Raw genomic sequence first — 23,117 nt, 5'->3', positions numbered from 1 at the left:
ATCTAAAAGCAAATGAGTAAAAAAGTACAAAACAAACAGCTCTGTCCATTAAAAATGGACAAAAGGCAATTTATTGGCTAATTAGTTAAATACAGTTTGATTATTGATCAACCCATCCATTCATCATCTATCTGTTCATTCCATCCGGATGTCAGTCCATCTTTTTAGTTAATTTTGGATTTTATTGGTCTAAAATATTGTTTTGATACCCACTTGATCTACATTTTATTTTAATCTTAATCCCAATTTGGATATGTTGCTAGTTTGAAGCGTTTCCCAATCATTAAACAAGCGGAGTGCTCCACCCCATCAACAGAACCGAATGCCTCGACTATCGAACCGAAATGCGCGCACCCAACCCCCAAGCTAGTGGTGCACAATACAGGCACGCTAGCTAAAAAGCTAAAGGCAGTGCTCACACTGCCTCTTCCCTCACGATGAACCCCTCCCCCTCAGCTCAAAAACTGTTGGTACAAACAGCACACAGCTCAAACGCCCCTCCACCTACAAAAATCACGGATGTGATGAGTGCCCCGCCATGGTATCTAGGGGAAACACTGGTTTGGTTTATATTTTATAGCCACCTATCCCCCAATCTAAAACTTAAGTTATTTAAAAACAAAAATGCTTAAAAAGCTAAAGCATCAAATACAGCTTTCTAGAGCCTTGAACATTCTTGAAGTTCAGCATGTGGTACATTTGTATTAAGATGGAACTCTTTGCTTCAGAGACATCGTGCCATTGGTGGTTTCATCAAACAAAAAGTGTCAATACTTCTCTTTTGGTAAATGTTTTTTGCTGTTTTCCATGGGCTTTTCCAAGGACCATAATGGCCGACTACTGTCACGCCCAAAAAACAATGTGTACACCCAAAAGAGACAAACTCCAAAACATTGTTCACACATAGTTATCATTATGAAACTGAGGAAGGAATTAACTTTATTTTCCAATTAGATTTGCTCTAGTCCTGAAAGTAGATATTTGTTTCTATGCAACACTGGTGTTGTTGCGATGCAATTCAAGGAACCACTTACACCAAATTACAAGTTGCAAAACACCCAATTTCTGTCAGCCTAATTCAAAATGGTTTCACATTCCTCTCCTTCTATAACGTACTGAAAACATGATGGATGACAGCTTGACAGAGCTCGCCTGACTTTACTGCACAAAGCAAGGGCCTGGCTCATATCCATAGCTTTAGCTGTTGTTGACATGATGAAAAAAAAGTGTTCGGTTTTGGCTGAAAGCTGCTTGTAGAATTCTGTGAAGCAATCCACATGAGCCAACAAGATGCAAAGAAGTCAGGAACGGAGGATCTGCATGCAACCTCTTCCTGGACGCAGATGTATTAGTTTCCATCTGAGTGACCGGTCAAACTTATGACGGTCCAGAGGAGCCGTCCATCAAATGAAGCTCATATCCTCTTTGGAGAAGCTAAGCCAAATGGGCTGGCGGTAGTTTCTGAAGCCCAAAGTGTCGGCCACATGGATCTAATCATTGCACCCTTAGGCATTGGCATCTCAGAGCGCAGGCCAAAGACTACCGCTTTTACAACCCATTATTTCCAGGCGTACGCGACTCTCACATGGCTACAAACATTAATAAACATGTGTGTACGGAGGAAGTTAAACAAAGCGATCCTCCAGGCACCGAGTGTTGACAGAGAAGTGAATAGGGAGCAGGTGAGGAGTGCTGCTTGCCACGAAGAGGAGGAGGGCCGGAGGAAAGTTCCAACTATGGCCGACACACTTCAGACGGTTTAATACATAAACTGTCATGATTTACACAAGTCTGAGTCCAGTTTAACTTGGCTGCTCTGACAGAAATTCAGGGACTTTCAAAAATATGCTTTTTTGCTTCTGAATAATAATAAATGAATAATTCTTCTGAATAATAGAGCAAACTATCTTGTGAACTGCTGGATGGATTCTAATGAAACTCTCAAAGTATCGGTAATCATTGCACATCTACACCTTTTGTAAACTTGATGCAAAATGGCTGCCACAGCTAATCAATGCAAGCACTACATTGCTTGTTACTTGATCAATTTTACAAATAGATCTAAAATCGGGTGTGATGTCAGCTGATTGTCAGCTCCATCTTATACTCCAAGCACAAACCGATCATAGCAAACGTTTGCAGAACATGTGGTAAATGTTTGTGTCAAACCTGTCTGTTAGCAAAATATACTTTGTACCATTGGACATACGCTAATGGAACTCAGAAAATCAACATTAGGTGATACACATTCACAGGTGATAAAAATATGGAATTACCTGTATTCAAGACAAATGCCAGAACTAACTGACACGATCAAACAAAAATGGCAACAACTCCATCATTTTTTCACAGCTACTGAGCTACACTTTGGTGTGGCAGTAGCTGAGAGTCATCTGCAACACATACTCTGAATAGTAACTGATCACGAGATTTTTGTTTAAAACTTTCAAACACGAGGCAGCAGATGATATTCATTCCTGCATTATCACTTATTACAACTTGTCAACTATCAGCTGTTAAATGTTTTGTTGCTGTAATTTTACCTTCACAAGCATTCAGATCCAGAATTTGGAGTTTGACACTCGTGTGTTTCTCCTACCATTATACAAGGAGAGCACCCTGTCAAAAGAACAGGGCGCCCTGCCTACCAAACTTGTCCCCTCTCCATCGACAACTGCTGGCACTAACATAGCGCAAAGCTAGTGGAGTGCAATACAGACGCGCTAGCTAAAAAGCTACAGAGGTAGCGCTCCGTCTATGTCACGCTGATCCGTCTCCCCCCACACCCTGGTCGAAAAATCACGGAAGAGATGAGCACCCTGCCAAGTCAAGTAACCTAAGGGAAACACTGGATCTTATAAACTTACTAGTTCCTATCTCAGTTAAAATCAGACATGTGTGATTTGATTTAGACTTTTTGAAATCTTTCACTTTTAGTCCAGATTCAGATACCTGAAGTCTGAGGTGTAGAGGGTGAACAGAAACGGCGAGAGGACCGTCCCCTGAGGAGCCCCTGCGCGGCTCAGTATGGTGTCCGATGTAGTGTTCTGCAGCCTCACATACTATGGTCAACCTGTGAGGTAGTCTCTGATCCAGGTGACCAGCAAGTCATTCACCTGCATGTCCAGGAGCTTACTGCAAAGTAGAGCAGGGCTTATGGTGTTAAAAGCACTAGAAAAGTCAAAGAACATGACTAACAGTGCTGCCTGCCCTGTCCAGGTGCGTGTAGGCTCTGTGCAGCGGGTATATGATGGTGTGATCAATACCACAGTGTAGGGTTGGAATACAAACTGTAGGGGGTCCAGGCATGGTTCCACCACTGATCTGACATGCTTCAGGACCAGCCTTTCCAGCAACTTTATGGCATGTGATGTCAAGGCTACAAGTCTGAAGTCACTGTGTGAGTTTGGGTGGTTATTTTTTGGCAGAATGGCAAGAACAGAATAATAAAACAAAAGAAAATTAAGGAAAGGAGGACTTTCTTAAATCAATCTTCAAATTGGTAAAATAAATCAAATACAAAAATTAATAATTATCTAATAACAATAACTTTTGGGAACCTAATTTTAACCAGAAAAATATAATAGTAAAGAAGAAGAAAAAAGTTAATCTAATGGAACTAGGAAAAATTTAAAGGGAAATTGGAAAAATTACCCTGGTTACACAAGGGATTCTACAAGCTACATTTTTTATTTTATTCTTTTGGAGCAGGGAAAATATGCTCTCATAACATTTCTAAATTGTATACTAGTATGAAAAAGCAGCCGTGCACTCGTAGAAATAGCAACAAGTGTACTGCATACAAACTAAACGATTGTCGACAAACTATTATACTACAAAGTATAGCAAGGGCCTGAAAAAGCAAAGACCCTGTATAACCTTTGACCTTGATTTGTGACCTTGACATCAGGTCTGAGGTGATGAAAAGATTGTGTGACACGCTGTCTAGTAGTGGTACAAATTTGTATCAAGTTTTGTTAAATTATCTTGAATGTATCAGAAGTTATGGCCCAGACAAGTGACAGTTTAATGACGGAGACTACACCATAATTAGTCCATCTTTTGACGAGTGTATGACAATAATAATAAAAAGAAAAACCTTCTACAAAACTCACATAATCAAATGGACACAAACCTACAACAGAGTGAAAAATGTCCATCCATCTGAACGCACACCTCAATCTGTTAGCTCTGCATGGGAACCGTCAGTCATATGACCGTGGGCCCCTGGGGACCTTTCCTTCAAGCAGAGAAACTTATGGCGAACAGGGACGTAAGTAATCAGAGCAGATTGGGCAGGGATGGATGACCACAAGTGGCTGGTGCTTGTTGGGGGGGGACAGAGGTTGGGGAAATCTGGACGTGGAGGTTAGGCGGGGATAAGAAAACCACACTGGAAAACTGACTTGGGGGGGGTGGGGGGGGTAAGGCATCTGGTTCCCATATCCACAGTGTATCACAATTAGCTGGCAGAAAATGGCTTTAATGTGTGCGTGTGTGTTCAGGAGTGCGTCTGCTTGCTGTTATATGTTGGATGTTCTTGTGGGAACGGAGTGAAATGAAAGCGGTGGTGCGATTGGTCGTACGAGAGCAGTGTCGGGATGTTCAGTTCCCACTGACGGAGTGGGGGGAGGGTAGGGGCATCTAAAAAGATTTAACTTATGTTGTAGGTGGAACAATTTAGGTCTAATTTTCTCTTCCTGTAATGTGTAAGTACATTTCTAACCCAGAAAATCAAAGCTTGGTGTGGATGTGAAATGTTGAATAATGGACAATGTTCCAGTTGGAATATGTATAGATATTTCCACATCTTATTCATTCACTCAGAACCACACAACCGCAGCACTACGTTTCTAAAAATGTGATGTGAACTGGAGAAAAGTTAACTTAAAGATCTCTATTTGAAGCCACATTAAAGGAATAGTTTAGATTGTATGAAATAAATACCCCATCTCGGGGGTCGAGATGGGGTAGAGGTAGGTCAGCCGACATGGGACCAGAAAGCTGTGGTTTGACTCTCAATCATTCCCATGTCATGGTGTTTCTGAGCAAGACCCAATGCCCAATTGCTCCCAGGACGCTTACATAGCTGCCCACTGCACCACCTGGGTGTATCTCGGGTGTAATGGGTTAAATGCAGAGAACTAATGTCGCCATTTTATGGGAACATACAATGATGATAATCTCAGACTTCCCCTAAAGTTTTGTGAAAAGGTTATGAACAGTTGAACATCTTACCAGTGGTATATACATTTTAGAGCAACCTCAGTTTGAAGAAATAAGAGTTTAATGTGGATAGAAAAGAGGAGCCGACGGCTAGTCCAAGGCCAAAGTGAACTGCTGCCATCTTACAACAACTTCCAATATGAAAAGGTCAGAGTTTGAAAGTTGTTCCATTAGGTGGTTCCACCTACTTCCAGCACGGTTCTTAGGACCGACTCGGCCAAGGTTTCAAGCAAGCCGAGTCAAGCTGAAGATTTCACGTCAGAAGACTGCAGGTCATTGATTGTCCAGAGAGCGACATCAGCCATGAGTCTCCTTCAAAAATAATTAAAATTCCACCTTCTGGGAAGATGGCGCCTGCCGTCCACCGTGATTGTTTTTTCTGTTTTTGTCATTCTTCATCTGCAATGAACTCAGATCATCATCATCATCATCATACTCCCGCTGACTTTGCTGTTAAGCACTTTGGTAACAGCTGCTGTTTTAAATGTGCTTTATAAATAAAGTTGACTTGAGCTTTTTCAAAACCTTGCAACTGCAGAATTCATTTTTCTTATAGTGTGGATGCTTATATGTAGATCCAATTATCTCCTTGATGTTTTTGGTACATAACTTGTGCAATTTTTAAGCTACTTCGGCTGTTCATATATTAAAATGTTCAGCTCATTCAGGACATTTGTGCTATGACTTTTGGTATTTGTGCAAATTTTACTTTTTTTAAAAAAATATGTGGCCTTTTATGCCATGTTTTACTCATTGAAAATTGAGCTTTTTTTTTTTCACATCTTTTACTCCACAGCTTTTTTTTTTGTGCTTATTTCAGCTTTTGTTTTGATTCAGCTTTTTTCAGCTCCTATCAGCCTTTTCCAGATATTTATTTTTTCTGTTTCTTTCTGCTAAATTTAACTCTTTTTTTGTTGTTGCTCATTTGAATATCTTTTTTACAAATTTCAGAATTTTTGTAATATATTTAGCTTCTCTCTGCCTATTTCAGCTTTTTCTGCTCATTTTTGCTACACTTCTGCTCCTGTCAGCTTTACATTTCTGCCGTGTTTCTGCTGTTTTCTGCTTTTAGCAGATGTCAGCTGTTCAAATTCAACTCGCCTTCCTGGTTCAGCAATGAAACGTCAGCCTGGTTTCAACTTCTTAAACTGCTGTCATTAAAAATCTATCAGCTATAAACAATCACACTGCATATTCACAGGAAACACAATTTCTCTAGTTTAATTAAAATAATTTATTGGTGCAGTACACCTCACACAGTGGTATTATGAAGTTCAGACGCTTCCATGCTTGTTAATACAACTTTATTTATAAAGCACTTTAAAAACAACACTGTTGGCCAAAGAGCTGGTGCGGCTGCTTGCTTATGGGCTTCGACCGGCATAAGGAAGGTGGCCTCGACTCGATCACGGCATTTGTAGAAACCGTGGCAGAGGATGGTGTGTGTTTTGTAGCTTTACTTCACTTACCGGTATTTGCCATTGCTGTGTTGTGTTGTGTTTGCCTGGGATAGAAGTTTCAGGCTGCAGCACCATGACGATCCTGCTCACACAAGTTATATAAAAAAAACACTGAGACCGTGTAGACCCAAGTCGAGTCGAAGCGAGTCATGCTGAAAATGGACAATTAAAAATCTGCATAGCTGAACTAATGGCAGCAATCCACTTTGCTTTTGGTCTCGTTGTAATCGTCAGCCTTTCAATCCAGTCAACCAAACAATTTCTCCAAACTGAAGTTGTCCAAAGGGCTATCCACAACAGGTAAGATACTAAGTGTTCATAACCGTTCTCCAAACCTTTATTTTACAATGTGTGAACTGTCTCTCTAAAGGAGCAATTGTCAGTTTTCTTGCTCATTAAATAAATGCTACTGACTGCCTCATACAGCGGTGAGTAAACCTGCGGCCCGAGAGTTATTTGCTGACAAAGAACCCTCAGCTGATGGGCGCAGCGTGAGACGGCAGCTCGTATCTGAAAGGTCAAACCCTTAATGTGGTCACATTCAGCGCCAGTCGGCCTCCTCAAGATTTTATGAGCCAAGATATTCATCGTAACGTCGGACAGATTCACTCTCACGCTCGCTGCCGACGAGTCTCCTCTTCTAATGTTGTGCATCTTAATGGGGACATTCAGCTCCCAACTCAGCAGAAAGTAAAAATCTAGACAACCTGCGAGTAAGCAGAGGCTCCTTCAACTTCAGTGAGATAAAGTGGCTTCCCAAGCCCTCCTCCTCCTCTGCGGGGCAGAATTGATCAAAGTCCTGCTGGGATATGTTTTATTAACAGGTAAGGAGGCTGCGGTGCATATCAGATGAGGGATGAAGGGTTGAGAGGTGCCCGGGCTCCTCTGCTTCGCCGCCACACAGCCTCTAATCGCGGCACCGCAGATGCATAATTCATACCTTGTGACAGATCATCTTCCGAATGCGACGCAGGAATCTCAGCTGATGAAGCAGGGAGGTGGAATCAACATGTCAAATACAGATGCGGGGGGACAGGCTGCTTTATTTACTTCAACTCAAGTCAGGCAGTAGCTCATGTTGTGCTGCAGCTGGTCGACTCTCAGAATCCACACACAGCAGAAAGGAGTTTCTAAGTGGACTTTAGCAGTTTTTTTTTAAAGATATCCAGGACTTATGCATGCATTCCTTGAAGGAATGCATCAAACTTTAGCTTAATATCCGTAAATTTTGAAAAAGTTAGCCATTTTGTGTTAATCCATCACATGAAATCAGGGATTAAGTCATGTTTGGTCAAAGTAAATTGAACACATTCAAATCTCTGGTTATTTAAGCTACTTTGATACCTAGATATCATGAGCAGTTCCAGATATATGCCTTGATTTGTCTTGCAAATCAGGATAACCCCTGGAAAGATCAGTCTAATTCTATATTTTGCATATTTTTATGAGGATTTATTTAAAGTTTTTAAAAGAGGAAACCTCAAACTATGGTTTTCCCAGCTAATATTGAAAGTAGCTTCACAAGTGAGAAGGGAAAGTAAAAAACATTTAGGGCTTTTCTGCTCAAAATCATCATTAGTTATTGGTACCGCTTAGAAAAGTGATTTAAAACTTTCTTTAAGATTATATTTTGGGCTTTTTCTTCAAAGGACGCACAGATAAGTTTTTTTTTTTTTTCAATTTTATATTATTCATAATTTTTTGACAAAATCCAAAAAAAACAACATATTTTTAAACCAACGCACTATAGCTGTGTATATCTCGTTCCACTAACTTGTGAGCTAACCCTTGGTTCAACGTGATCAGGGTCTCACATTTGTTCGATCTTGACATTGTGCCCTTTGTAGCATTCAGCATGTGTGGTGAACACTGGCATCAGAAGCATTTGTAATATGTGGATGACACACTGCTGGGGGGTCTGGGTGTCCTCCCCCAGAAAATTTTGAATTCCTGCATTCAGGTGTATTTTAATAGGTTGTGAAAGATATACATTTACCTACATAAGTAAACACTTCATTCAATTACTAGTTTACAGTTTAAGGCACAAGAAGAAGTAACCTGACCAACAGCTCTCCTTGTGTGAATAGAGCACGCTCCACTTCTCTCACGCATCCTACAACCCGCCTCCCACCCCTCCCCACGTTTGACAACTGCCAGCACTAACATAGCGCTAAGCTAGAAGGGCAATACAGACGTACAGATGAAGCGCTCTGCTTCTCTCACGCATCCCAACTCACCCCTCACCCTAGTCAGCAACTGCCGGCACTAGCATAGAGCTAAGCTAATTCACAACATCACAACACAGAGGTGTATCCCCCTCCTCCTCCCACCTCCATGGACAAAAATCCCAAAGAGATGAGCGCCCTGCCAAGCGACTTCAGGGAAACACTTCATAGGGTGTTGTGAGTTGTTGTAGGTGAACAGGAAAACCAAGAGCGGACTTTTATTGGTTTGAGTATTCTCCTATTAATCAAGTGGAATGGATTTGTTCACGAAGAAATAGAAACAGAGCTGGGTGAACTAATATTTCATGGTAAATGTGAGGGTGGGGGGGTCCAAATAAAAAAATTTTAGATGTGAGGGGGACACGTCCCCTTCACATATAATTGATGCAACGCCCATAATGGTGAATCTTTCTTCATTACTACCACACCAGTTTTACCTCAGTATAATTAGCATTAGTTAAACTCTAGCAATTTTTGTGTTTCCTAAGTTCAGTTGGTTGTGGTGGCCATCTTGAATTCGACTGACTCCAAAACAGTTTATCAGTTGTAGATGAACAACTAATGAAGACTTGAGTTTCACTAAAATCAGTGGCTCATTATAAATTTGCCTCACAAACAAACTAACAGACACAAACATGGCAAAGACTCTCCTGGTTTTAAAGCCTTCAGTCTGTTCAAACAAAAAACATTCAGTGGTGTGCGAGTAAAGCCTCTGGAATGGTGTTTCATGCTCTGCTGGTACTAAATGGTGTGCTCATACAGCGGCGGGGTTCAATTTCTGCCATGAACCACCCGTCTAGTCCCAGAAAGATGAGAAAAGAAGAAGAAAATAAGTAGACATGATAATTGTGCCACTATTTCACCTAAACAAGCTCACCATCGCTGTAATATTCCTAAATTATGAGCATCCTGTTCCACAGCCAGGCCAAATAATTTGTCACATGTAAAGTTGACTACTGTAGTGTTGTTTCAGTTCGGTGTCCAAACTATTTTATTTTTTAAATCTTAGAGTTGATCCAAAGCACCGCAGCCAAAGAACAGACAGGTTCTGCCAAGACAGATCACATTTCTCCTGTGCTGCCATCTCTACAGCGGCTGCTTGTACATTTTTAGAGTACCGGTAAATACATTTCAAAAGTCTTACTTGTTGCGTATAAAGTCCCCAATGACCGAGCCTCTTATTTAAAAGAGCCGTTTTGTCTTTTTATCCACGCCATAAAATCCTTGTTCTCAGTATGTGTCAACTGTTGCTTCCAGAAGTTTCAGAACTACAGAAAGAAGCAGAGTCTTCCTCTGGAATCAGGTCCAGAAGACAGGAGCTTGAGCTAGAAATGGCTATTTTGGTCTAACGCTGAAAGGCGGACAACATTGTTTTTGCGTTTGTCTGTTAACAAAATGTCTACCTTGAATGGTTGAAAGTCAGTTTTACAGATATTGAGCCAAAGATTGGTGTGGGTGTGGCTGGGAATCATTTATAACTTATATTCCAAGGGCTAAAATCTGTTTTGAAAACGTTTGGCATTAACGACTGAAGTAAACTTTGTCAGCAAAATACTGTATCTATTGAAACTCTGGAAAGATTTGATGACTTTTAAAAATATTAATTGGATGCCAGTCTGACTTAAGATGGACACCACATCTAATTAGCATTAGCAAACACCCAGATAAACCCTACAATCTCACTACAGAAGGTTCGAGTGTGCACAAATGGCTCCAAGACCTCTTTCGAGTAACGGGGAGCCTATTGTATTCTTAAAAATCCATCTGAAAACTCCACCAAAACCCTGCAAAGACAATCCACGATCTGGTAACTTTTTTTTACAACATGGAAGGGTCATCACCCAGTGTGAAGGGGGCCTAAAGCTCCAGCAGAGGAAATAAATCCATATCAGCATGTCTTCAAGTCCTACCTGTTAACCACTTATTCATTCACATTATGTGTGTTCAAGCAGAGAAACATCTAAAATATGAAGGATAGTGGCCCTCAAGGACCAGAATTGAGGCCCACTGATCTATACTTTTCACTTTTGATTGAGAAAACCAATTCTTTTTCTGTCTCTACAACCCATTCCCCCTCTCTCCCACTCTTTAGTGACAAAATTTCACACTGAGGTCACACAGCTTCGCAATGACGTGTCCTCTGCAGCGGTCGGTTTGTTGGACTCTGGGAAGCTGTGTACAATTTGCGCAGTGTTCCTGAGTCAAAGTGGAATCTGTTGAATATTTATAGCGACGCGTCCTCTGCCATCCCACCGGGTGGGCATACCAAATGAGAAACCACATGAGACCACTTATTGCACGGCCTCTTTCAGATTTGGTGAGAGCTTGGAGAGTTGTTGCCAGATTTAAGAATTCAAGTAAACCTGTTTTTAAATTGTCTGCATAGTATTTCAGTCAGCTACTACATTTTTATAGTCTTTACTACCTATAATGACTTCAGAGAGTGGCATATTAGTCACAATTGGAACATTGTCAGCTCTTGATTTACAACCTTGCTTGAAAAGTTTGTTCTAGAGGTGCCTACCGAAAGATATGTGGACTCACATATTCAAAAACTTCGCCCATACAAGCATTTCAGTGACACATCTTAGACTTTATTCTAGTTTTGAGCCGGAGTAGGGGTTATAATCTAACTCAACACTAAAAACGAGGACATGTGTTTGGTTGATTAGTTCTGTGGTGTAACAATGCTTCGTGGCAATAAATCTCATACCACTGGAAAGCCTGTTTATTTCTCCCTAAATTGTGCCACATTTGTTAGGAAAAAGCATTTATGGGTTGAGCAGCAGAGTTGAGTATGTGGGTTGAATCCATGAAAAAAATGTCAAATCTTCTCTGACAAATAAATTATTCTGCAACTGATCCTTGTTCAGTGCTGTTTAATGGACTGTATGATTGAAATTTAAAGAAACAAAACGTATCAGCAAGTAAACAATTTATTCATCAAGCATGGGCCTCAGTAGCATGTGGAAGAACCACATACAGCCACAACAGCCTGGCACCCCCTTCTCATTTTAGTAATGGCTTTGAAATACTTGGTTTGTGTATACCTTTCTATTGATAAATACAAAGCTAATCACATTTAGCTTTTCTTTGGCAATTTCAAAGTTATGTTAGCATCTCTACTAAATGTTGGTCAGCAGTGTGTGATTAAAAGGGTTTTTTAATGTCATTATTGTACACTAATAATGTTGAGTCAGGTCCTTTGGATGGAAACTTCTTTGTTGAAACGTTTCGTCTTTTATCCAAAAGACTTCTTCAGTCTGACTAAAGATTATTATTGATTATCAATAATTATTGAGTATCAGAACATTATTGTACACTCTTTATTTGGTATGGAAATGCTTATGTTAATGTTTATTTATGTAAAGTAAGTTGTAGTCATTTCAATTAGTAAACTTGTATTTGTCCTTCTGTGTTTGAGTTTCAATGTGTTTTGGATAAACAGTCTAAGTTTACCAGCTGCCTCCTGGTTGTTTTTTTAAAGAAACCTAATATTAAGGATGGATAAATATTCAATTTAAAATTGCATAGCAGGCCTCTGACTCATAATCGAATCAAATCACAAGGTAAAAAAAAAAGCCCCACACCTAGTTTTGAGTGGTCTAAAAGCAAGACCACCTGCACTTACTTACATCCCAGAACCTTATGAGCGAGTGTCTGAGAAGGCTCAGAGGATTAACTTACAACTTTTACAGCTCAGCCGGCACACGCTATTATACCTATCCAGCCACGCTTGCCTCTGGGCTATAAAGAAAGCTGCACACATGTATGCAGACACGCAGTGCCCATTCGACGAGACCATAAAACAAACTGTCACAACCCTGCTGTTTATGTGTCTGTATGCGTTTCTCTTCATCTTTGGGGGACTGAAGTTTTCCATCTGTTCTGAGCAGTGGATCTGTGATCGCCAGGCAGCGTAATGAGGTGAGATAATCTCTGCAGGTTCTGGGAGCTGGCAGGGAGGTATGAAGGAAGCAGGAATGTTATGAAACAGCGGTCTGTACAGATCAGGTATGAGTTTCTCCATTTGTGAAAGGCAGCAATAATGGGATTACGTAGTTTTGATGATATATTTTGACTACTGATATTTCTGCAAGAAAACCGGTCACAATGAGCCATTCAAAATAATTGTAAGTGAAAGAATCAACCACGGGATTTCATTATATCCCCCCCCCCCCCCCCCCAAATAAAAACAAGCCGCTCTTATCTGGAAATAAAAAACTGACTTGAATGTAAGTTTTAAAGAAAAACTCTCGTGGTCTGTTAGTTCCCGATCTGTGTTGAGGATGACTCTTGGCTACCTTTTTTCTTTTCCTTTTTCTTCTGGCTGGATTCACCATAGCCAGCGAACTTGTTTTTACATCGGATGTCCTTCTTGACGCAAATACCGAGCTACTTTAGCCCACATGTGTGTAGGAGAGGGTTTCTATTTAAGATGCCCACGGAGCAGCTAGTGGGGTTGGGGTTAAGAGCTTTGCTCAAGGGCCCAAATTGGAGCAAATGAAGGGGAAGGCTGGTGTGAATGCATCAATTTTCAGTCAGGTCATCTGGATGGTTTCTTTTTTGGTACAGAGTCATTTCGCGTGCCATCCAAAAGGCTTCATCAGTCTGAGGAAACGCTAAACAAAACTGCTTCACCCCCAACAGCTTACTCCAAAGTGGGAAAAAACAGTTATGTCGGTGCTAAGATGGTCTATGGGGCACGCCTCAGACTGATGAAGCCTTCTGGATGGAAGGCGAAATGTCTCAGCACAAAAAAAAAGAAATCGTCCAGATAACCTGACCGAAAATTGGATTTTATACCTGGATTATTGAGCATGGACTTTTGGTGTTTTGAACCAGTTTGACATGACTGTCAATGAGGGAGAGGGAGGGCACCGAAGGAGAGCGCGTGCCCCAGAGACCATCTTAGCACCAACATAACTAGTTTGTTGCACTTTGGAGTAAGCTGTTGGGGGAAGAATCAGTTTTGTTTACTGTTTCCTCAGACTGATGAAGCCTTCTGGATGAAAGGTGAAACATCTCAGCACAAAAAAAAAAAAGAAACCGTTCAGATGACTTGACTGAAAATTGTTGGATTTTATACCTGGATTATTGAGCATGGAATTTTGGCAGGTGAAAATGGTTTACCTTACAAAAAATTTTGAATCCCCAGCTTGTAATAACAAATTAGGGCCAGGGCAGTGTTTCCCCTATCGTTATACAAGCAAGACGCCCTGCCTCCCGAATCAACACCCGCCCATCGACAACTGCTGGCACTGACACCAAAATAGCACTAAGCTAGCAGCGCACAATACAGACGAGCTAACTAAAAAGCTAGAGGTAGCGCTCCAACGATTCCCTCATGCTGAGTCGTCTCGCAAATTTACAAAAACAGAATGGGAGGCAGATCTTTCAGTTATCAGGCTCCTCTCTTGTGGAACCAACTTCCAATCTCTGTCCGTGAGGCTGACACATTATCCAGTTTTAAAACTGGGCTTAAGACGTTCCTTTTTGCTAAATCCTATAGTTAGGGTCAGCTTGGGTTTCCTGAGCTGTCCCTTAGTTATGCTGCTATAGGCTTAGACTGCTGGAGGACAAACTGACCACAATTTTCACTCTACTACCGTCTTTACTTACTCTGCTCAACCTGTTTTGCATATGTAATTATTTTTTCTATCCTTAACATGTGTTTTTTTTTGTCTTTCAGGTACAACTGGACCTATACCTGGACCTACCATTCTGTGTTTGTCTGTCTCTCCTTCCTGTCCTCTCAACCAGCCGGTCAAAGCAGATGGCCGCTTGTCCTGAGCCTGGTTCTGCTGGAGGTTTCTTCCTTTTAAAGGGAGTTTTTCCTTTCCACTGTTGCCACTGTGCTTGCTCAGGATGGGAGACTGCAACGAAGCCAAGATTCAACTTGTCTGCTGGATTCCTTAGATAGAGAACTTTACTAATTGGCTTTTATGTATGTGAATGTTTCTGTAAAGTGCCCTGAGATAACTTTGTTGTGATTTGGCGCTATATAAATAAACTGAATTGAAATTGAATTGAATCCTTTTGATCACAGGCTTGCCTTCTCTAACCTCTGCACCCCCAAATCCCCTTACTCATACCTACTACCACACCAAGTTTTAGCTTATTTGCCATTTAAAAAAAGGAGCTGTAGACATTTATGTATTTGCTTAGGTCAATTAGTTGTGGTGTCCAACTTGAACAATTATTCATTTGGAGATGTAAATTAAATGGTTCTTTTCTGAGAGTTTCATTGAAATTCCTTCAGCGGTTTATGGGATATTTTGCCAACAGGCAGACAAACAAACACACAGATATAGGTTCATGGTGGTGGGTGATACAGTTCTAAAGCAGTAAAGTCAGTGTCTTGAGGAATTAATGAAAATGTTCACCTTCGCTAACAAACTTCCTTGCCAATCGTTGTAATAATAAAACGAGTCAAGTCTAAAAGTTGCATTAAACTCCATCAGTTTGATGATTAAACAAGTACAGACATTAAATGGTAAGTAAGTTCAAGTTTGAAGCTCCAAGCTCAGGTTAATTCTGCTTTACAGTTCAAGCAAACGATAAAGTCAAGCGAAACCCAAGCTGAACGAGTTGCATAACAAAGCTGTCAGCCAAAGATATAAAACCTTATTTAATCACTTCTCTTGTTGGAGTGCTTACCTTCTAAAACACACATAATCACCTCCACCATTCTATCATTGCTGAACTTGTGCACACAAGGTTCAGACTCAGCCAAGAAAAGACGCAAAGAGGAACGAGACAGCAAACCGAGATGTCTGTACATTTTTATAGTTCTCACAAGTGTGCTGATATCTACATAACCCCTGCCTCAAGGTTTTGGCCCTAAAACCTTCAGAATGCAGCAAATATGAAGAAATGGTGAGACTCTTAAATGATTCAGCAGATTAATATAATCCAACCTATTAGGGAAGCACAATATTATTGGCATGGTATCGGTATTGGACAATATTAGCGTTAAAGTTAAATATCGAACATCGGCCATTCCATCAAAATAACTCACCAATATAAAAGACGCTGTTTTTGTATGACAACCCAATGACAAGGATGCCTGCAGCACCAGCACAACATGATGTCACGTGCGACTGACTACCTGATCTCACGGCGGAGAGGAAAATTCAAAATGTCGGTGGTGTGGGAGGTTTTTTCATTGGTGAGAATGTCGGATTTGGAAGATTTTTGGACTACGTTGAGCTCGCTACATCGTCCCCAGTCTGAGATATTTTTCTGACGTAGCCTTACTCAAGTTACAAGCCGTCATTTCCGATGTCATCCATCCATCCATTTTCTTCTGCTTATCCGGGGTCGGGTCTCGGGGGTAGCAGCCTAAGTAGGGAGGCCCAGACTTCCCTCTCCCCAGCCACTTGGTCCAGCTCCTCCGGGGGAATCCCGACGCGTTCCCAGGCCAGCTGAGAAACATAGTCCCTCCAGCGTGTCCTGGGTCTTCCTCTGGGTCTCCTCCCGGTGGGACGTGTCCAGAACACCTCACCAGGGAGGCGTCCAGGAGGCATCCTAAACAGATGCCCGAGCCACCTCAACTGGCTCCTCTCGACGTGGAGAAGCAGCGGCTCTACTCTGAGTCCCTCCCAGATGATCGAGCTTCTCACCCTATCTCTAAGGGAGAGCCCAGACACCCTGCGGAGAAAACTCATTTCGGCCACTTGTATCAGAGATCTCGTTCTTTCGGTGACAACCCAAAGCTCATGACCATAGATGAGGGTAGGAGCGTAGATCGATCGGTAAATTGAGAGCTTCGCCTTTTGACTCAGCTCTCTCTTCACGACAGACCTGTACAGCACCTGCTTCACTGCAGACGCTGCACCTATCTGCCCATCGATCTCGCGTTCCATTTTTCCCTCATTCGTGAACAAGACCCCAAGATACTTGAACTCCTCCACTTGGGGCAGGACCTCCTCCCTGACCCGGAGAGTGAACTCTACCCTTTTCCAGCTCAAAACCATGGCCTCAGATTTGGAGGAACTGATCTTCATCCCGGCTGCGTCGCACTCTGCTGCAAACCACTTCTGACCTCATTGAGAAGCTAATAGCCGATAGCACTTGGGTGAGTTTTACCACAGATATTTGGACGTCAAGTGTTAGCCCCGTTAGCATGATTAGTCTTAGGCACAACGGATAGACAAAAACTTTGATCTTAAAAAGGCTGTCCTTCATGCGCAGGAGTGCAGAGGATCCCACACTGCAGCTAGGAGCCTGGAACAAGCCCCCACAAGTGAGACAGCCTCGCAGGTGAGTAATGCTAACAAACAACATTTAACACTTTTCATTTAATATAAGTTAGAGTGCTATGCATATCATACAGTATGGTTGTTACTGAACATATGTCATCAGCTCTTACAGCTGTTATGCAATTTTTGTAGCAAACAAGCCCAAATAAGAGGGCTATGTTCTGACAAAGGAAAGTATTTTAAAAATATCGGTATCGGCCAAATAAGTTAACATATCAGCAAAAATCCAATATCATGCATCGTTATAACCTATTTGTAGTGCGTGGTAAGACTTGTCTAAGAAAGACTACTGTTGTATACTATTGCTTGTTCACCAAGTTTACAACTGGACCCCTTCATCTTGTAAGGTTTGCCTTTACGAGTGCCCTATGAGTTTTTACCTTCAATGGGGTATCCTAAATGAAGAAATGAACCAGGAATACTTACAGGAGGTCCTGAAAGAAAAAGAAAAGAATGCACAGTTAGTGGTTTCCCATTTAACAAAAAATAAAGACTTGTGACGTATAATACAAAAACCCGTTATCCATTTTCCACCCATGGGGAAACAACAGGCATCAGGTCTGGCAGTCACATTTTAAAGTGGCTCTGATTTTATTGCATCGTGGTTTTGGGTGCTTGTTAAAAATTCTCAAACGGTTTTGTGAGGTGACACGATTTCCCCAATTACTTCTGCTCAAAGGACTCTGCTGGCTCAATTTAGTCCTCCCAAGAACCCAGCAGATAGCAGGTCTTTAGCTTTTGGCTCAACAGTAACCAGCTGCATTAGCTGTGAGAAAAGACATTTGGTTTTTACCTCTTACAAGTTCAACGTTAAGATTTATACCCCTGCTCCTACGGCTGAGGACGTTGTCAAGCTTTAAGATGGCACAAAGAGCTGTCCCAGACCTTCAACGGTGCCTTTTCTTCCCCAAAAGACATCATGTAAAGAAAAGTTTGTTCTATAAAAACCTGACCCTGCTGCATCACTATAAGGTTAAGATGCTCAGTTTGAACATCAATTGCTTATTTTGTGAGCGCAGACACCCAACAAGCCTTGATTATCCATACGAGAAGAAATACTTAAGGAAACCCTTGACATGTCCCAGAATTGACCAAGCGCTAGAGTATTTTGGCACTGCGGTGTTTCCTTCTTAAAAAAACCCCAACTATTCATCCTGAACAGACATGCCACATTTTTCCTTTCCACGTGTCCCTGGAAATCCTAATGAAGTATTTCATTCATTTTTTTAACGCATCGGTCAACGTCGCCGTGTCATGTTCCTATTTGTCTTTCCGTCACTTCCCTTCACGTCTGGGTAAAGGCTTCCTCCTGCCTTTTAGAGACGGTAACTTTGGTTCAAGTGAATCATGGATTGGACGCCACCCCTCAGCGTTCAAAATATTTTGAAAACTTACTTCGGATGTTCTGATCTGTTCACAAGGATTAAGCACGTCTTCTGTCGGCATCATTCATCTACGTTAGAAAGCTAAGTTGTAACCACAGAACACAGACGCCTGGCAATTCAGTAAATTCTTGTTTTCTTCTCTCAATAGACCACCAAGCCTCTCCAGGCCAGACATCATGAGTGGCTACAACCGTTTGCTTGTTTCCGATTGATTTGTCAAGAGGAAGTCAATTCACATTCTCCACATTTGTTCTGGTTGAACAGAGAGCAAAGAAAATAAAGTGTCTCTACACAATGGTGCCATTTGAAATACGCTGGAACGATGGATGTTTATTTGAGAGTGAAGCTCAACGCATACAAAGCCTGACGGTACGTCACATTCGCAGCCAACCATTACGGTGAAGTTCTGTCTGGTACTTCATTTACCAGTCTCTGAACAGTGAATCACTTCAAATTTGCCTCATAAAAGACTGCAAAATTATTTGGAAAGATCAAAATGTTATAAAGTTTAATCCTCAGAAACAAACCTCAACTAATTAGGTTTCATGTCTCTGACTTTAAACAAGTGTCATGGCTCTGGGCAGTATTTATTTGCCATCATGGACACAGAGTTTGAATCCCAGGCTGGCAATCCAGACGGTCCCCGCCCCACACACACACACACACTTTGCTCTGTCTGCTGTCTATTTTATTTATTTTTTTACGAAAGCAACACTTTGGTTTCAAACTTTTCTCTGTATTCAGAAACTAACAAGCTCCAGAGCCTATTATCACCTTCACCATCAGGCAAATGGAGTGTGGTGGCAGCTCCCTGTCAGTCGCATGTCCTTGCTGTACATTCAATTTGTGGTGAGGCGACATGGTTTCGGTTTTGGAGGTGTTGGCTGCAGAACCTGTTGACTTCACTCAGGAGAGTTTTGTGTATCAGAGTAAACTGTAGCGTGTACCAGAGGATTAAATTTCACCAGGGTGAGGGTAGAGTTGCCTCAGGCGTGGTATTGTCCTCAATCATAGCCCATTCTGCCACATTTATTAAAGAAACGCCAAACATTTTAGCTTTTAGTAATGTTTTTTTTTCTTGGCTAATATTCTTTGAAGCCCAGATCTGTGCAGCTTAGAATGGTATACAGTAGTCCCTCATTTATCATTGGGGATCCGTACCCTGAAGACCCGCGATAAGTGAAAAACCGCAAAGTAGGAATAGAAGTACAAGTAGTAGTTAATTATATATATATATATATATCTTTCGGACGACTGTACGTACATATTCTCGTATCTCGGTGCAATGCCAATAAAGTTTATTCTGATTCTGATTTACATATATATACACACATACATTTTATTGTATGTATTGTATATATACATACACATATGTATATATACACACACACACACAAAAGTATATATATATATATATATATATATATATATATATATATATATACATACACACACACATGTATACATATGTATATATATATATATATACATAAAGATGTTTTAAATCCTTCCCACACTCTTGCAATATTCTAAACAATGTTTCTAAAACTAAACGCTCTTAAAGAGCACAGAATGTCATGATTTCAGCTCACTGTCTCATCTGCTCTTTGCCATCTGCAAGCGCTCTTGGCCATACCCACTTCTCTGCTCTAAACGGTGAACAGCTGATCAGCTGCAGCAGGAAGTTTATCCTGCAGTGTGGGCAGCATAAAGGTGTAGGAGGAAGCTTTTTCTGCAGCTCTGGGCAGCACAAAGATGCAACAGGTGCTATATAATATTTAAAAAAAATGTATTTTAAATAAAAATTCCATGCCAATCGTGTGGCTCATCCATCAATCAACCAATTGTGTGTCTTGTCCAATCTTATTTTGAAAAACCGCGATGAGCAAGTCCACAATAAATGAACCGTAAAGTAGCTCCTCTCTGACTGACCTGACGGAAAAATGTTGGATCGTATACCTGGATTATTGAGCATGGACTTTGTTGTTTAGCTCCTCTCATTTCTGCATAGGAACTCCCCTAGCTCCATCATAATTATGATTGGGATGTTTCTCTGATTAATGCCCCTTTTAAGTTTTGGTGGACGACCCTTTCTTGGAAGGTTTGCTGTGGTGCGTCATCTTTCTATTTCCTATAAATGGATTTATTGAAGCATCGAGATTTTCAGGCTTCATGGTGTGTTTGTATTTTCTAACCCAACACTGATCTATACATCTTTACAACTTTGACCTTTCTGGAGAGTTCCTTGGTCTTCATGACAACTATTGCTTGCTAGTAGCCATTACAAATTAAGAGGCATTGCACTGATGGTGATTCTAGGGGCGTATATATACAGAGACAATCTGCCTCTTAGACTGCCAACCGGTGATTCTGTTCATAAACAAATATCTGGATTGTGAAGGTATTAGTTGAAGCTTCAAAGCAGTGAGGGATAATTTTCTGTCTTATACCTTTTAGATTTACTTAAAACAGTTTTCTCCATTTGACTTCATTAACCTGAGGTACATTTAAAATAACTAACCTATGATAAAAATAAATTTCTTAAAATCCCGGTTGCGGGCAACCAAACAGAGTCTGTATAGACACAGACGTCGGCTTCAATAATACTCGACATCACTTATTTTTCAAACTGCACTTTCACTCTGTTTTATTAAGAAAATGATTTAATTTTTTTTAGCAACTAAATCTCAAGTGAACAAGTTCAGACCACAAGTTTGACATCTTCCACCTAATTTGGCCGGTGCATTATAAAACAATCGGAAAAGCAGGAAAAACTGCTGATGTCATCCTGATTTATTCTCCAACCCTTTCCCAGATTAACATGTATCATGATCTCTGGGCCAATTTACAAACTTACGTACCCAGTTCTCCATCACGGCCTCTTCTTCCTCGCTTACCGGGAGGTCCTGCAACATAAAGAAATACGTTTAGTCAGTGATCAGATGATTTCATGTTCATATCCGTTAACAGTCAACCCCATAAAAGAAGTGGAGACCACTAAAAAGAGCATTTAGACATTAAATTATTCGTAATTCTACTGTTTATTAAGTATTTACTAAAATATGAGCTGCGGTAATTGAAGCTACGGTTTACTTTCAGCACGAGTGCCCTTGTTTTCGGCTTGTTTATTTCAACTTTGTTTTTCTGTTGCCTTTTTTTGTCTGCGTTTGTGTGTGGGTGAGAGGGAGACAACACTGTCCTGCTGTTAAAGCTCAGCTGGGGGAGTAAAAACAATTACACGCGTTGCCAGGTTTTACATGCTGAAAACTTGACTGTGTGTAGGTAGTCCACAGAAAGAGATGGAAAGCTTCGGACAGTCATTTTCTAAAATTGACTTCCAAGCGTTCAGTGTTTTTCCTGTGTCTACCAACTGAGACTATTTTGTTCTATCAACTATTGAGTCTTTTTTTTCTTCGCTAGACTGTGTGCGTTCACAGTTTAAAAAGTTAAAATTATCACTCTGACACATTTACAACAGTTAAGCTGTGAACAAAGAACTGAGTTGAAACTCTTCACCCTAACTGTGTTGAAAGGATAATTTAAAATATAAATTATTAATGGTACTTTCAACACAAATAACAGTAGGTGTAAGAGAGTATTGGTTCCAAATTCTCAAGTCATTTCTATCCAACATTAAAGGAATGTATTGTGTAAATATCTGGTAAATACAAGGTACATATCCTATAGGTACTAGGCATGTACGCCGTAAGTACAGGGTAGCAAGTCACTTTTATTCTAGCCTAATCTCTGAAAGTGAATGGTAAATGATAAATGGACTGTACTTGTATAGCGGTTTTCTATTTTATCATGAAACTCAAAGATCTACACTACAATCTGTGCTCTCATTTACCCATTCATACAGCACTCTACTATACCTGTACAGAGAATAATCAGATCACATTCATACACTGATGGGACACACATCGGAAGCAATGAGAGGGTCAGTGTCTTGCCCAGGGACACTTCGGCATGTGGCTGCTGGTGGAATCAAACCCCTAAATCTTATATTGGAGGACGAATGCTCTAACCACTCAGCCACAGCCGCCCTGTATCAGTAAGCTGTAAGTACCAGGCATGCCTCAGGGAAGTGTCATTTAAGTACCAGATATGTACCCAGTAAATATGAAGTACAGATCCTAAAAGTAGCACATACCCAATAAGTACCAGGTTTGTACCTAGTAGGTACAGGGTAATAGGTCTCCTGGTAATACAGCCTAATCCTCACAGATATCAGGCATGCTTCAGGAATGTGTCCTGTAACTATTGGGTACAGACCCAGTAAGTACCTGGTACATACCACATAAATACAAAATACACACCCAGTAAGAACAAAGTAACAAGTCACTTCATAATACAGCCCAATCATACTCCTATTCCTCGTAGGTACCGGGCATGTCGTTGTCCATTAACTATTACGCAAGTACCTGGAATGAACCCTACATGTACCAGGTATGTATGTACCTGATACATACCAGGCATTTACTTCACAAGTTAAATATATGTACCTACTAAGTACCAGGAATGTACCAATAAAGTAGCCAGTACATATTCCATAAA

General features: G+C 40.9%; 1 long non-coding RNA gene across 1 annotated transcript in view; it reads right to left on the bottom strand.

Annotated features, from left to right (window-relative positions):
- Positions 1 to 21,469, bottom strand: part of LOC119416662 — a 33,227-nt gene extending 11,758 nt beyond the window's left edge. The window contains exons 1-2 of the long non-coding RNA XR_005187111.1: positions 21,422 to 21,469; positions 17,602 to 17,609 (exon numbers count right to left, since the gene is read on the bottom strand). This is a non-coding gene — a long non-coding RNA (uncharacterized LOC119416662). The remainder of the gene's footprint in view (positions 1 to 17,601; positions 17,610 to 21,421) is intronic.
- Positions 21,470 to 23,117: the final 1,648 nt, after the last annotated feature.

The sequence above is a fragment of the Nematolebias whitei genome, chromosome 1 (genome assembly GCF_014905685.2).
Source record: "Nematolebias whitei isolate Nwh7 chromosome 1, NemWhi1, whole genome shotgun sequence".
NCBI lineage: Eukaryota > Metazoa > Chordata > Actinopteri > Cyprinodontiformes > Rivulidae > Nematolebias > Nematolebias whitei.
This window is presented reverse-complemented; position numbering and strand designations above follow the sequence as displayed.